The sequence below is a fragment of the Halichoeres trimaculatus genome, unplaced genomic scaffold (assembly GCF_033239565.1).
Source record: "Halichoeres trimaculatus isolate MK-OKI-2021-1 unplaced genomic scaffold, fHalTri1.1 fHalTri1_scaffold_19, whole genome shotgun sequence".
Classification (NCBI taxonomy): Eukaryota; Metazoa; Chordata; class Actinopteri; order Labriformes; family Labridae; genus Halichoeres; species Halichoeres trimaculatus.
In genome coordinates this window covers 10,441,827-10,455,186 of record NW_027437197.1, presented here as the reverse complement: position 1 = coordinate 10,455,186, position 13,360 = coordinate 10,441,827, and the positions used below count along the sequence as shown (strand labels likewise).

The following is a 13,360-nucleotide window of genomic DNA, read 5'->3' as shown; positions in this document are numbered from 1 at the left end:
TACTGCTCACTTTTGTACTGATCTGTTTGCATAATACTGTTGGCAACTTGATTTTTCTTTCCAGCTGTTTTCATGTCACCATAGTTGATCAAAGAAATAATGACAAAGGGCTGTTTCTTTAATACACACAATGCTTTGTGTACATATCTGTCAGTAGCTTGTATGAGCCATGAAATGAAAAGCCCGAATTCTGCTGCTGAATAATTCATCTCTGAACCTCTCTTAACTTCTTTGTTTAATTTAGTAAACGGTCTCTTGGAGAACTGTGAAGCTGTCAGATGATATGTAGAGGAAACTGAGAGGACAGTGATTAATATTTGATTGATTGTGATCACCACCAGCTTGCCAGGTGCAATATTTTAAAGCATTTAGAGAAATCATCATTTTTGTGTCAAAGCTGAACCTCTCCATCAGTTGTCTTTAGTGTGTCAAACATGATTTGATGCCCAAATATTCCATCAGTCCCCTCTGAGAGGGTCATTGCAGATAAAAATCAACCTTCAAAGGGATAAAACTTTTAAACAATGTGACACTTTCCCAGGAATGCTGTCCTGTCTGTGTGCGTGTGTGTGTCCAGGTTGAAAAGGCCAGTCACTCTGTCTCAAGAGCACTGCCTTTGGCCGCTTGCGACATGCTTGAATTAGGTCTGATTCATTCCCACTCCCTGGCTGGGTCAGGAATCCCTATTGTCATGTGATCTTTGACATGCACCCAGCGTGGTTTTTCCCTGAGGGGGGAGCAGGAGGGGGCAGGGGGAGGGGAACGGCTGTATGGGGACACCCTGCTGTGCCTTTTAATGGCTGAATTAGATGCCACATTAAAAACCACAGCTGGCTTGGGGCTTCCTCCTCTTCGTTGCAGGGGCATGATGACAGGCTTTCAGCCACTGAGATAAAAGACTAAATATTATTTAAATCCTCATTTCTGTATTTGCTCCAGGATGCCTCTGAACTATAGCTGCATGTTTTGATTGACAGTTCTACTTTTTAACAGATTCTGCAACTTCCATCTGATTTTCCTTGTGGGTGATGCTCGTGTTTGTAATGATATATGATGGAATAGCAGGTTTGAAGCAGAGCACCAGTTAAAAAACAAGTGTTGACATGTCAAGTATAGTTTTAGCATCAGCAGGAAAACATCTGCTTCCACACCTCCGATGAGTCCTTAGCATGAAGGATGGAACTTTCCTCTTTTTATTTTTTTCTCTTTGTAGCTACAAAAAATGGTTTGCTTTTAAGCAACCATTACAATAAAACTTATTTCTTTTTATATTTTATAAGCAAAAAATGGGTTATTAATACTGAAAATCATTGTGTGAACTGTCTGTCTTAAGCTTTGAGAGAGGGGACTGAAGATCCCTGACTGAGTTCAAAGCTGGCACACATATTATGTGCTTTGGTTCCTTTTACCAAAGGAATGATTTACATGTGTCTTCCTGTTTGTAGTGATGGCCCAGGTGGTTGCTGATGAAAAGCCTGCATTAGAAAAACCCACATAATAACCACACAGCATAGTGAGGTCCATAATGTAATTTGTGAGCTCTGTCAACACGGGAAGGTGAGCTGCAAAGTGTAGAGCAGGTGACTACATTTCAAAATAAAAGTCCAATTTCAAGACAAGTTTGTACTGATAAAGGCTTGAAAATGTACCAAAGTACTAAGTGAGCCGTGTTGATGCATACACAATGAGTAAAAGTTTGATTAATTAAAATATTAATTCATACAGGCATAATAAAAGAGTTTAGTCGATTTTCCAAGCTGTAAAACTACATATAGGATAAACTAACAAAATATCTTCGAATAACATACATTTTGATGAAGTTCCCTTTCACAGAGCTTTGCCTTCATACTTGAAAGTCAATGCTAAATGTTTTTTGGCATGAAAAAAAAAAAAAAAACTAAAACTGACGTCCTTTTGTTATGAGTTTTTGTGCTCTTCAAATTTAAGAAAAGTAAAATCCTGTAACTTTAGCAATCAGACAATCAGATATGGACAACAATAGTCTTATGAACTCCACACTGTGCAGTATGTACTGTTTTATTTATGAAAGCTAATTTTTCAGCTGTGAATGCCCAGTAGGTTGGTCCCTCTGTTAAGATCATTGTAACACGCCAATGAAATAAATGGACCGACTGTGCACAGATTCTGTTGACTCAGTGAACCTTGTGATGTCTAATCCCTGGATTTTCTAGTCAGTAAATCTACTTATTCACTATAGACATCCCTGGAGGTGCCTCATATTGAGCTTCGAAAGTTCAGTCTAGCATTTTTGGCACGTCATTATACAACTGCTACGAGGATGATTGTTTATATCTGTGTGTGGAGATAGCTTTGGGTCTGGTTTAAAGTATTGGATTACACGTGTGAGGTCGTGGGTGGGGGTCATTCAAAATGTCAAGTGGGTGTTTGAACCTCCCTGTCTGGCTGTTTTTTCTCTGCTTTTTAAGTTAGACAAAATTGTCTCTTTAGTAATGCATGTGGACTGTTACCCGTACAGCTTTTTCAACTGACTTTTGTCTGTCAGTCATTAAAGTGCCTGGTGTCTGCTGATGTTTGAGATGCAGTAATGGCCTAAACACCTTAAAAAACCTCTGATGTAAAAACACTCTAGAATCCACATATATCCCTTTTTGTTGCATAAAGACTGTCAAAACAACGTTTATGGGTTTGTCTCTCAAAACTCATACAGCGTAACAGGACCACACTCGAAGCAACACAGCTGTCAAAAAGCAGGACAGAACTGTGGCTCTTTATGAGAGGCACACTCACAGGGGAGACAGAAGAGGAAATCGAGACATGGTGTAGTTTACTTTAATGTGGATGTGTTGTTGTAAGAAAACGACAGTGGTCACATCTTGCTTTGATTAGTTAATTAAAACCAGCTGGGTTTCAAAGTGACTCTGATGAGTTGTATATCTGTTCTAGATGTCGGGGACATGGTCCAGTTTTACAGTTAACCCTCGTCATGAGGAACTCTCTTTAAATCAGAGTTTATAAACAGGAGAAATGGTTAGATTCTTCCGAATATTACCATTTGAGTACAACCAGATTATCAATTCATCACTTAAACTTCTTGTGATGACCTTTTGTCAGGGTTTACAGATTTGGACATGAAATAAAACGTTTTATTTTCCCCACTCCACAACAGTTTATCCATCCAAAGCAAGCATTTTCCATCTGGCACTATTGATTGATGGCTTTTTTAAGTGAACAGCTGTTGGATCAAGTAAAACTTCTTTACCTCAGGAACCTTTTTAGTAAATAATAATGTTGTTGTGAATGTTGTGACCAAATTTGGCTTGTGCTTGAGAAAAACTTATGGCCTCAGCAACAGCATAAATGTAAACATACATGCACCAGAATAAATAGAAGTACAGTAGTGAGAGTTTTTTTGGGACAGATGCAGGACTAGGGATGTTCTAGAAGTTCACACAAGTCTGAGGGTAAACAACATTTATAAAACAGTCAAAACTTAGCAAGATGTATTACATATAGATAAATATGGGATCACACAGTCTCCAAGAAAACAAGTTGTTAGCTAGATGTGGCTAACAGAGCTAGCCCCTGCAGCCCATGGTTTTGAATGTCAATACCCACATGCAACATTTCTCTGGTTGAGTGATCTTAACCAGCCCACATACAACTTAATCCTTATTTTCTAGATCAAAACACTAACAAAACATCATTATCAACATCACAAGAGGCCATCTGTCATCTAGGTTTTCTTTACATCCAGGTAGTAGAGCATCATAGCATGACAGGGGAAGCTATCATCTGGCGCTACAGCCCAAGTTAGGCTGCACAATACTTTGACACAATAAAGACCAGCAGCTGTTAAGACTCTGATAACACTACATCAGAGCTTATAGAACTGTTTTGTTAGTGCTAAGTGTGTTGGTGGTACACAAATTTAAAAAAATGTCTTTAGCAGTAAAGATCATTTGGAATTGTTGTCACCGCTTAACCTAATTTTAAAACGTGTGGTGTCATCATGTAGTGTTCTAAGGTGTCACTTATCGTGTTGCACATGATGCATCTGACCCAGATTCTGATCTTGTAAATGGTTTATGTCAGAGACACAGAAAGCTGAAATTATTTATGTAAACCTCACAAATTTATTTGAAGTGCACAAGGATGCCTTTGATTTGCAATGCACTGTCATCTTCCTTTCAGCCTTCTTTTTAAATGTCACCGACAGCTGTTATTTGTATTTTTATGTGCTCCCACCACTCAGTGTTTCAGGTGCGCCCGGCTGCTCTCTCATGTTGTCCCTGATGTCAAAATGCTGGTTTGACAGTGGCAAAATACAGAGGGATGCCATAATTACTGCTTCTGCTCAGAGAGAAAAGGATTTGTACGGCCACTTGCTCTGTACACCCAACCATCTCCAGCACTAATGGCACACTGAGTGCCCTCTTACCTCTCAGCACCTCTTTCCTGTTTGTGGCCAAACCCTTACTTATTTTCCTGTCTTTCCCAGCCGTAATCGAGGTAACAGCTAGTGGAAGGTGTGAAGCTTGGCTCTGTAAATAACAGGACTCTGGTTTTGAAGATTTTAACAAAGAGAAAGATGGAAAAGCTTAAGTGATACTTTGGCTTTGGAAAAGTAAAACTGACCTATTTCCATCCCTGTAATCTCAGTTTTTCATATCTGTAAATACCACTAGAAAGAATTGGCAGGAAAAAAAACAGCAATGCACATCGGGGCACAATTTGAACTTTTTGAAGACTTGCTGAGTGTTCTTGGTGCACAAAGAGACTACAGAATGTTTGAACAAGATACCAAGCTGCTTCAAAGAGTGACAAAACTCTCAATGAAACTTGTGATGGATGAACAGCTCCAGTTATAGACATGTCAACCACCCAGTCTTCTCTGGCAAAGAGTCTTTTCGGCTCTTTAGAGACCATTACATTTTAGTCCAGGCTCACTTTGTTTCTTTGTGGTCTGTTTGTCAGCACTGGAGGCTGCAGCCTGGGCGAACAGCAGTCTCCATGGCCACCAGGTGCAGATTTTTCCACCACAAAGCTGCATTTGGCTGTAGCAAAAGAAACTGGATCTGTCTACCTGGCACTTTGTCCCCAGTCTCCGGCTTTAGGGAGTGTTCACTTGTCCTCACTGACAGCCTACTGAACACAGGGAGGCCTGAAACCAGAAACCCTTTCCCCCCCTTCGCCCATTTACATTCTCTTGTCCTAAGAAATCTATACCATAAGCTGTTCACCCTCCAGAGTGACTGACTGATCCAGAGTGACTGTTTAGCCCACTTTATGACTACTGCTATATTGTGATCCTCTTAAGTTATTTTGAAGGTGCTTTGCAGATTCAGACCGACTATAAGCATATTTTAACTGTCAGATGTGACAGGCAGCAGCTACCACCCAATGCGTTTTTTTTAATGAATGAATAGACCATTCAGAATTTCATGAGGCCCCTCTCGGGAATGCCATTGTGCTTTCTGGAACCTCACTTTGTCATTATATCCCTCTTTTTTTGCTCTCCACATCTTCTTATCTTCTGATTGACTCTCCTGATGTGCAGTCTGCTTTTCAAGGCATCCTTGAATTCCACTCATTCACCCGTCCTTCAAAAGCTGCCATGTCTGTAGGCACTTCTCTTTTTTTAACCCCCTCACAAACCTCACACCATGGGGGTGTGAACTGAGGAGAATCCCATGGGACGGAGAGATTACCATCAAGCCAAGGGCTCCTGTGACAAAAGAAGGATTTGCTCGGTCCTGCACCTCTGTCGTCCACTTTCGTAGGGTCTTGCCGGAAGTTGGACTTTGGTTGTGGTATGCGGAAGTTTGATGACATGGCATGTACCTGTCAGAAACTAAAAACAAGATGGACTCCCAAGGTGCACTCATTATGGGATGTTATCTCAGGTACTGGACCTTGAACTGAAGAAAAACAGATGTTGAGAAAAAGCGAGACCAAAAGTTTTTCTATGCACAAAAATTTGATGAATTTTAAACCTTTCCAGCTCATGTCCTGGGTGATGAAAGAATGTCGTAATAAAACTCTGATGCATTTCAAATATTTTTTTTATTTTTTTTATTTCAAGTACTTTTTCATACACGCACAAACGCCCTGAAAAGTTACTGATGAATGCTGCATGTGTAAACGCAAACAGCCGAAAGTTCCACTCTGATTATATCCGGGATTTTTTGAGAAAGCTTAAAATGTTAGTGGAAATTTACTACGAGTAATTTGCAGGGGAGATTGGCAGTGCAAAGCAGGTTAAGAGACAAGTTCCTGAATGAATGAAAACATCTGAGAATGATGAGGGGGAATCATTTTCAAGATAAGAGCAGCAAACAAGTCTTCAAATCTGTCCATTAGTGTAAATGCAAAAATTCAGTGGTGTCCCAAGACTCATCTCCCATCCTTGGCTTGCACCCTACTCATTTGGCAGGGAAGGACTTCATGCTTGAAAGACATGCCCAAACAAGCAACTGGAAAATGTTAGAACTTTGACAATAAGCTAAAAAGAGATTTTTCTTCTTAAGGTTAGAGGTTAAAATACTTGGACACTATTATTTTATCATTGCCATTGTGATAACTAATAGACAGATTTCACTTATTTTCAAAGGAAACTAAGAAATCGTCTTTTGCAAAGAAAGAGGTAATAAAGTGAAGTAAAAGACCAATACTAACCTTTGAAATGGACAAGAATAAGCATAGTTAAAGTAAATTAAAAGCCAACACATGGAGTAAATACAGGACTTTTAAGTACCACTTGAGTGAATGTATACCCCTGAGGATTCCCCTGGATCATTTGCTGAGCCTGATATTTTTTCGCGAAGTGAATGCCTCGGTCACGTATACCTTGGAAGCTGCTAATTGTTGTGTGAATCATGAGCTCGCAGACAATAAAGGGTGCCCTCTATTCACTGGCTGCTTGTTGTGGGCCAGGTGGCACAGTGCCATCCATTGAGAGGTTTAGAGAGGAGGAACATAGGCCAACCAAGGGGACGTTAAATATTTAGAGGTCCAGAGAAAGATTTGCGGGGCCATTCGTCTGCCGAGACAGTGGCTTTATCTGACAGGAGATGGACTCAAAGGTCTGCAGTCACATTCCTCCCTCTGTGGCCACTTGACTTTCTGAAACAGCCCCGTGAAACCCAGTTAGCGCTATTTTCAACAGAACCCTGTGGTTTCACAGGTCCAGTTTACAACCGTATTATTTGGCCTTGGTAATAGACTTGGCTGTGTAAAGTTTTGTAACCTTCAGTTTCCTGTCTTGAATGTGTCTGCCCATTTAGAGCTTGAATAGCAGATAAGAATGCAATTGGATTGTTGGACAAACTGTGAAATGGTCAAAGTGACAGTTTCTATTCAGACAAGACTATGCTGTTGTCATTTGTCTCTCCTCACTGGGACATGTCTTGATGATGCTTTTGAGGTCTAGCAAGAGCTGTACGATACAACCCGTGGTTTGAATTCATTTCTCTAATAAATGGATAAAACCGAACACAGCTAGATGTGTCTTCATTGATAGTAATACATAAATTTTTATTTTTGAAAATATTTCAGAAACATTTCTGCTGAGAAAAAAATTGTGTCCGTATTCATGACATGCATTCATAAATTGCAGAATTTTTCCAAAGGTTCATTTGGCTTCAACTATTAATTCTAGGTGTTGAAAGAGGAGGGCTCAATATAGGCAGGGCAATATATAAGAAGTGCACTGCAAAGTGACGTTTGCAAGAGATCCAGGATTGGAGATCAAAGCAGAATTCTGTCAATAATGACAGTTTTTCTTTTATATGAATTGTACATTTGAATTTATTTAAATCGATTGAGAGCTTCCTACATGCTGCCACTATAAGGTTCCACAATCCCCTTTGTTCTTACACAGTTCAGCCTGAAATGGCATAATATTAGCATCCCAGTGTGTGATTTATTGTTGCATTACTAAGTTGCCAAAGCGCTAAAGAAAGAGCACGTAAACACACCGAGGGAATTACCACATGCACAGACATGCACACTTTTTCCTCATGAAACTTGATAACCTAACCTCGTTGTGGTTTTATTCTCAGCCTCTAAAAATAGCTGTGTGCACATTTAACGAAGACTTCCCCAAGTCTTAATGTGGTTTAAAGTCATTTTGCTATTTTAATGACTTCCAGTTTGCAATGAAATGCAGATGCACTTTAAATGCCGCAACACTCTCGCAGGCACATGCTCCTAGGTCCTCTATCTACTTTCTCTCTGTGAAACTAAAGGAGTGACAAGGTCTGCATGGGATCAGGTGAGGTGTTTATGTCCAAGCTTCCCTCACTGTTTGTACGGTAGATCAGATGCTGGAGTCATCTTCTGGTGAGATGTCACAGTATAGATTGAGGAATATATATCTGGGTCTTTATTTTTATACCATGTTGTAATTTAGCATCCATATTTTCTAGCTAGTTCACAAAGTTCACCAGTGTTAGATCATGTTGGCGCACCGGCCCACCAAAGCTCCATCACGTGGATTATAACATGCCTTTGCTTGGCTTAAGCTGAAACAGAGGAAGAGCATGACCTGTGGGCTTTTTGTGCTAAAGTGCCCAGCGGGGGGAACAATGACCGCTGGCACCTCGGACCCTAGTCTGGCCTGTACTAATTGAGGGTCCTGATATTGTCTTGTTGATGAAAGCCCTCTTTGTTTCTCCTCATCTACTGTATCCCCTCGGGCCTCTGATCTCGCCATAGGCATAACGTCATTCCCCTGCAGCCATTGTCTCCGTTCATTACAGGGGATTAAAGTGTCAGATGAAGGTGAAGTATGAGCTAGCCGACAGATTTCACCAAGAGCTTTATGAAGATGTTTTGCCTCCTGAGCTAAGAGTTGACTGTGTCAACACCCCAGACATGAGACTCAGTGGTGAGAGGCGGCCGTCATTTAAGCAAAGTGTTAAAGTCTTTCAATCCCAGTCATCAATAATGGGAATTGGAGTAAAATGAATTTGGACAAAAAAGGACACAAATTGGGAGTCTTTCTTCTTTCGTTGACAACCTTCATCCTTCAAACATCTCTGTACTTTGTCCACTTTAAACTCCTTTACATATGAAATTGTCCAGTGTCGGACTCCTCTTTCATCTCATTGTTGTGGTGCTGTCCTCACCCTGGAATTTGTGTCACTGTGCTGCAAATGTCAAGGGTTTGGACCCATGATTCCTCATGATGAAAAGAGGAAGCTTTGTGACAGAAAGAGAAGTGTTTCACCTCCTTTCATGGTTGGATTTACTGTCAAAGTGTTGATCTGCATTGACATGTTCATGAAGTGCTGTGCAGAGCTGAAACTCAACACTTGAGTGAGGCTTGTTGGTCTCCAAAGAATGCGTTAAAGGACAAAGAGAGAGGACTGTCCTGCAGACTGATCTGAAAATCTGCCTCTGTCTGCACAAATACAATCTGCATGCACATTCTTTCCACTTGAAGCCCAGGTTTTCACTGGAGGATTTTATTTATTTATGCAATCAAAAGCAGGGACAAGAATAGTTGGAGATCATTCCTGGCTCATGCTGATGGGTGAGAAGATGTGCGTGTGTATTTGCACCTTTGCCAGCATTTTTAGCCACTTACTAAATCTTAGACCTGTGTAGGCAGGTTGTCGTCATGCATTTGTAATGATTGAAAGGGTATGATGCGCCAAGAAAAGAGATAAATACATGCATAAGTTGCATAAACTGAATGTAGTCATAAATGTATCGCAGATCAAAACTTGTTCTTCTTATTTTAATCTCCAACAAAGACAGCTCTATGCAGAGACGGTTTTAAAGTTTTAAGTTCTCGCGTTAACTCTAATTAATTGCATCATGATTTATACATTTTATGTTAAGTTCTTTTCCTCAAAAGATTGCTGCGTTTTTCAATTTTACCCTTAGAAATATTTCACCGGTGTTATTGAAGGTATTATTTTTGTCTTTGAAGCCAAAGCTGTCCAGGTCTTCATCAGACACTGACGAAACCCTCTACGAGATCAAACAAAACCCTGTCTGCCTTTCTCTTAATTTTGGAAAGCATCTTGTGGAAATTGCTTGAGTAATCAGTGTCTGCGCACAAGCCTCGACATGGTCCTCACAATTTGTAGCTGATTATCCAGACGTCTCTCTGAAGTGTTTGATCTTCAAGTCCTTGTCTTTGGTCTATATGGGTGATGAAAAATCACCTTTTACGAGCCAAATCCCCAACTGTCTCTGTTATGGAGCTGCTAAACCACTGTCAAAACATTGTTACTTTGCAGTTAACTTTATTGCTGTGATACTTGCTGTGTGTGAGAGAAAAAGAACACAAACCTTGAACTTTCTGTGTTGAAACATTGCGTCAAGGTTGTTAGATGGTCAGTCAATAAATTGTCCTGTGTGACTGGCAGGAGAATCTTAAGAATGCTGATAGCCTGGGAAGTTTGTCAGTGGACAGTCTGCAGGCTAAAGAGGTGGGCCTCTATTTTATTAGATATGAGCACGTCTTGGAATGTGACCATAATATACCTTTTGACTCCTAGAGCCAACAATCAACAGCAGGTTGAGTCCTCTTGGCCCTGAGTTCATAACTTTCATACTCTTATTTTATAACACTTCTATCACCTTTTAAAGGTGTTTATTTCATGCTGCAAAGACAGGTTAATTCTCGCTACAGTGCAGGATTCACACTGTATGTTCTCTGTAGTATACTGCTGGAGATAAAATCTCTTACCACAACTTTATTGTGTCCACACCACTATCAGCACGCTTACACACTAAAAGGTTTTTCTTCCTCTGTAAGGAAACAGTGTCTGTAGCGGATAACTGTTGTCGGCGAGCAGGTGCAGTCACTAATGTGTAAAGTCAATGTAGACTCAACACTTTCTGCAGCGGCTTCTAATGAAAGCCCTCAACCTAACTTGCTAAATTTACCTAAAGCATCATCTAATTCAATTTGAACTTGATTCATAAAAAAACAGAAAATGTTTTTGGGGCTTTTGGAACCAGTTAGCAATGGTTGACCAGTATGATGCCAACCATACCCTCTGTATGTTAGATGCATTCTTTACTAACTGAGCTAAAGTGCACAATGTCTTGCCAGCATTTGGCATGCTTTAGTTAGCAACATGCTACTTGACAGACTAAAGCTGCATCAGTTCAGATCAGTATTCAGTTTGTGCCACGTGCTTTAAATCTCCACATACAACCATCTTTGTGTCATGGATGCTTGACAAAAAGATTGACATGAGTGTTTCAGTCTGGCAGTGATGACTCACAGGGCAGACTGTAAGGAGATGTCTGAAATCTCAACTTTCCACTATGGAAGAAGCAAACCTATAGTGCATGGGTGGGAAAAAAAGTGGTTGTTTTAGGCCAGAGTGAGTCAAGAATCTTGGTTAACATCAGTCTTGTAAACTGTGGTGGGTCTGCAAAGAGTGTAAATAATCAAGGCACAGTTTACAGTTCCTGTCATGTTTAAGGCAGCTGATGGAGCTGGCTGTTGTAACTTGTTAGCAGAGTAGAACGATACATCCACAGCACTTTCTCTACATTTGATCATTTAGCAAATGTAAAATAAGAATAAAATAGTGTCGCACAGATCAATCTTAGAAGGAATTTATGACCCTTGAGTTAAAACTAGTTTTTAAACATCCAATTTTCAAAAACTTTATCCAAGTAGCTGATTATTTTTTTTTACTGTTAAAACAAATCATCTTACTTTGAGCCAAAATGGCTTAGGCAAATTTTCCAGAGGGCCTACTGTCAAAGTACTACTCATGCTGACAAAGAAGTGAATCATTGTAAAGCTTCACAGCAATAAGAAAACCTGACTTAATTTGGGGTTTTAAAGTTGATCTGAATCATCGTTTTTTAATTGCTTTGAAGCCTCATGATAATTACTCCTCAAATTCAAAAGCAGTTAAGTTCAGCCGCAGACACTTTGTGTAACCACTATCAGACAATTGCTGAAAAAACAAACTTGAAAACTTAATTTCCTTGCTTGTGAAAAGAAATGGCTCCAGGTGCGTCTAAGAACAACAATAAAATGTTGAATTTATTACAAAGAATATGCCATTGAAATAGTAACCTGTTTCTCATAGAATTACAGAAAATTTAATCCTTTGAAATAAATCTCTGACCACATAAATGTATGCAAATTAACATTTCCTTAGTTGGTTTGCTTGTGGAGGTTTTGTTGCATGAAGTGAAAAAGCCCACGAAGCTGTGGTTAAAATGGGTCAAGTGGTAAGATTAGAAAATTCAAGAACACAATGTGCAAACTTAGTGGTCTGTGGCTTAGACCCATGTTGATTAGTGGTTTATCCTATACGGCAGCAGATTCTGATTAGACTTTGTACAGATTTTTCTTCCTCTTTCCATTTATGGAGGAAAGTACTCTGAGAAAAGTTTATTTCAGGTTGTTGTTTCAGCTGTATGGTTTGTTGCTTTTCCCTGATTACGATCCATGAAGGCCCTTCTGAGTCAGCGGATGTCAGAGGATTGTGTCAATGCAGGCTGAGGAGTGTCCCAGCTCACAAAAAGTTAAGGTGAAATTGGATAAATTATTACAGGCTCAGGTTTGACAGGCAAGTTGTGGATTTACATATGATTTTATTTGCGAAGCGTGAATCAGCTTTGAAAAATCATTATAAGATGTCTTTATTTTAGACTGCAGTGCTTTTGTGGTCTGCACCTGTATGTTTTCTAAAGTCAACCTACAACAGCAAGATAACACAATGTAGTTCATCTACTTTATTACAGCCATAACACTTTAATGTGTGTAAATACTGTTTTATGGATGGCACAGGTCCAGGCCAGCAGAAGTTTAAGTTTGTGTTTGAAACTGATTTAAGTTAACATATTGTGCAAGAAACCACAGAAGGAACATCAAGAAGACATTCACATGTGTTATTTTTACTGTAAATTCAAAGAATGTAATGTGTGCTGCACTGCTGTAACCCTGCATTGATGGATGGCTCTTTTAACTCCTAACTTCAACACAGTATGCTCACCCCAAAGGCAAGTCAGACCTCACTTCCCCAACCTTTAAAACTGAAGTCTTGCCTCAGGCTGCTCGCTCCGTCTTCAAGTGAAAAAGGGGGCTGGTGAGGTGTGTCTGTGGAAGTGGGTGGGGGCTGTGGGGCCACAGGGTCTTGCTTTAAAAGACTGGCTACTTTTCAAGACTTTAATGCATCACTTGGAATTCACAATTGGTTGAAAAGAAAACAGATATTTTACTTCTTGATACACCGAGCTGGAAACTAAGCTAAGGAGCAGATGATTTATCTAGATAGGTAAAGATGGATCCATTGATGTTGAGATGAGTTAGGATGTCACCTGGAAATTTTGCTTCACATGATGTTTTTCCTCCACTTCCTGCTCCTTACCTTCCATATGCCTTTCTTTT

At 39.9% G+C, this 13,360-nt stretch overlaps 1 protein-coding gene across 1 annotated transcript in view; it reads left to right on the top strand.

Moving 5' to 3' along the window:
• col18a1a (collagen type XVIII alpha 1 chain a) overlaps window positions 1–13,360 on the top strand; it is a 97,135-nt gene that overhangs the window by 31,911 nt on the left and 51,864 nt on the right. The gene's annotated exons all lie outside the window — the stretch shown is intronic.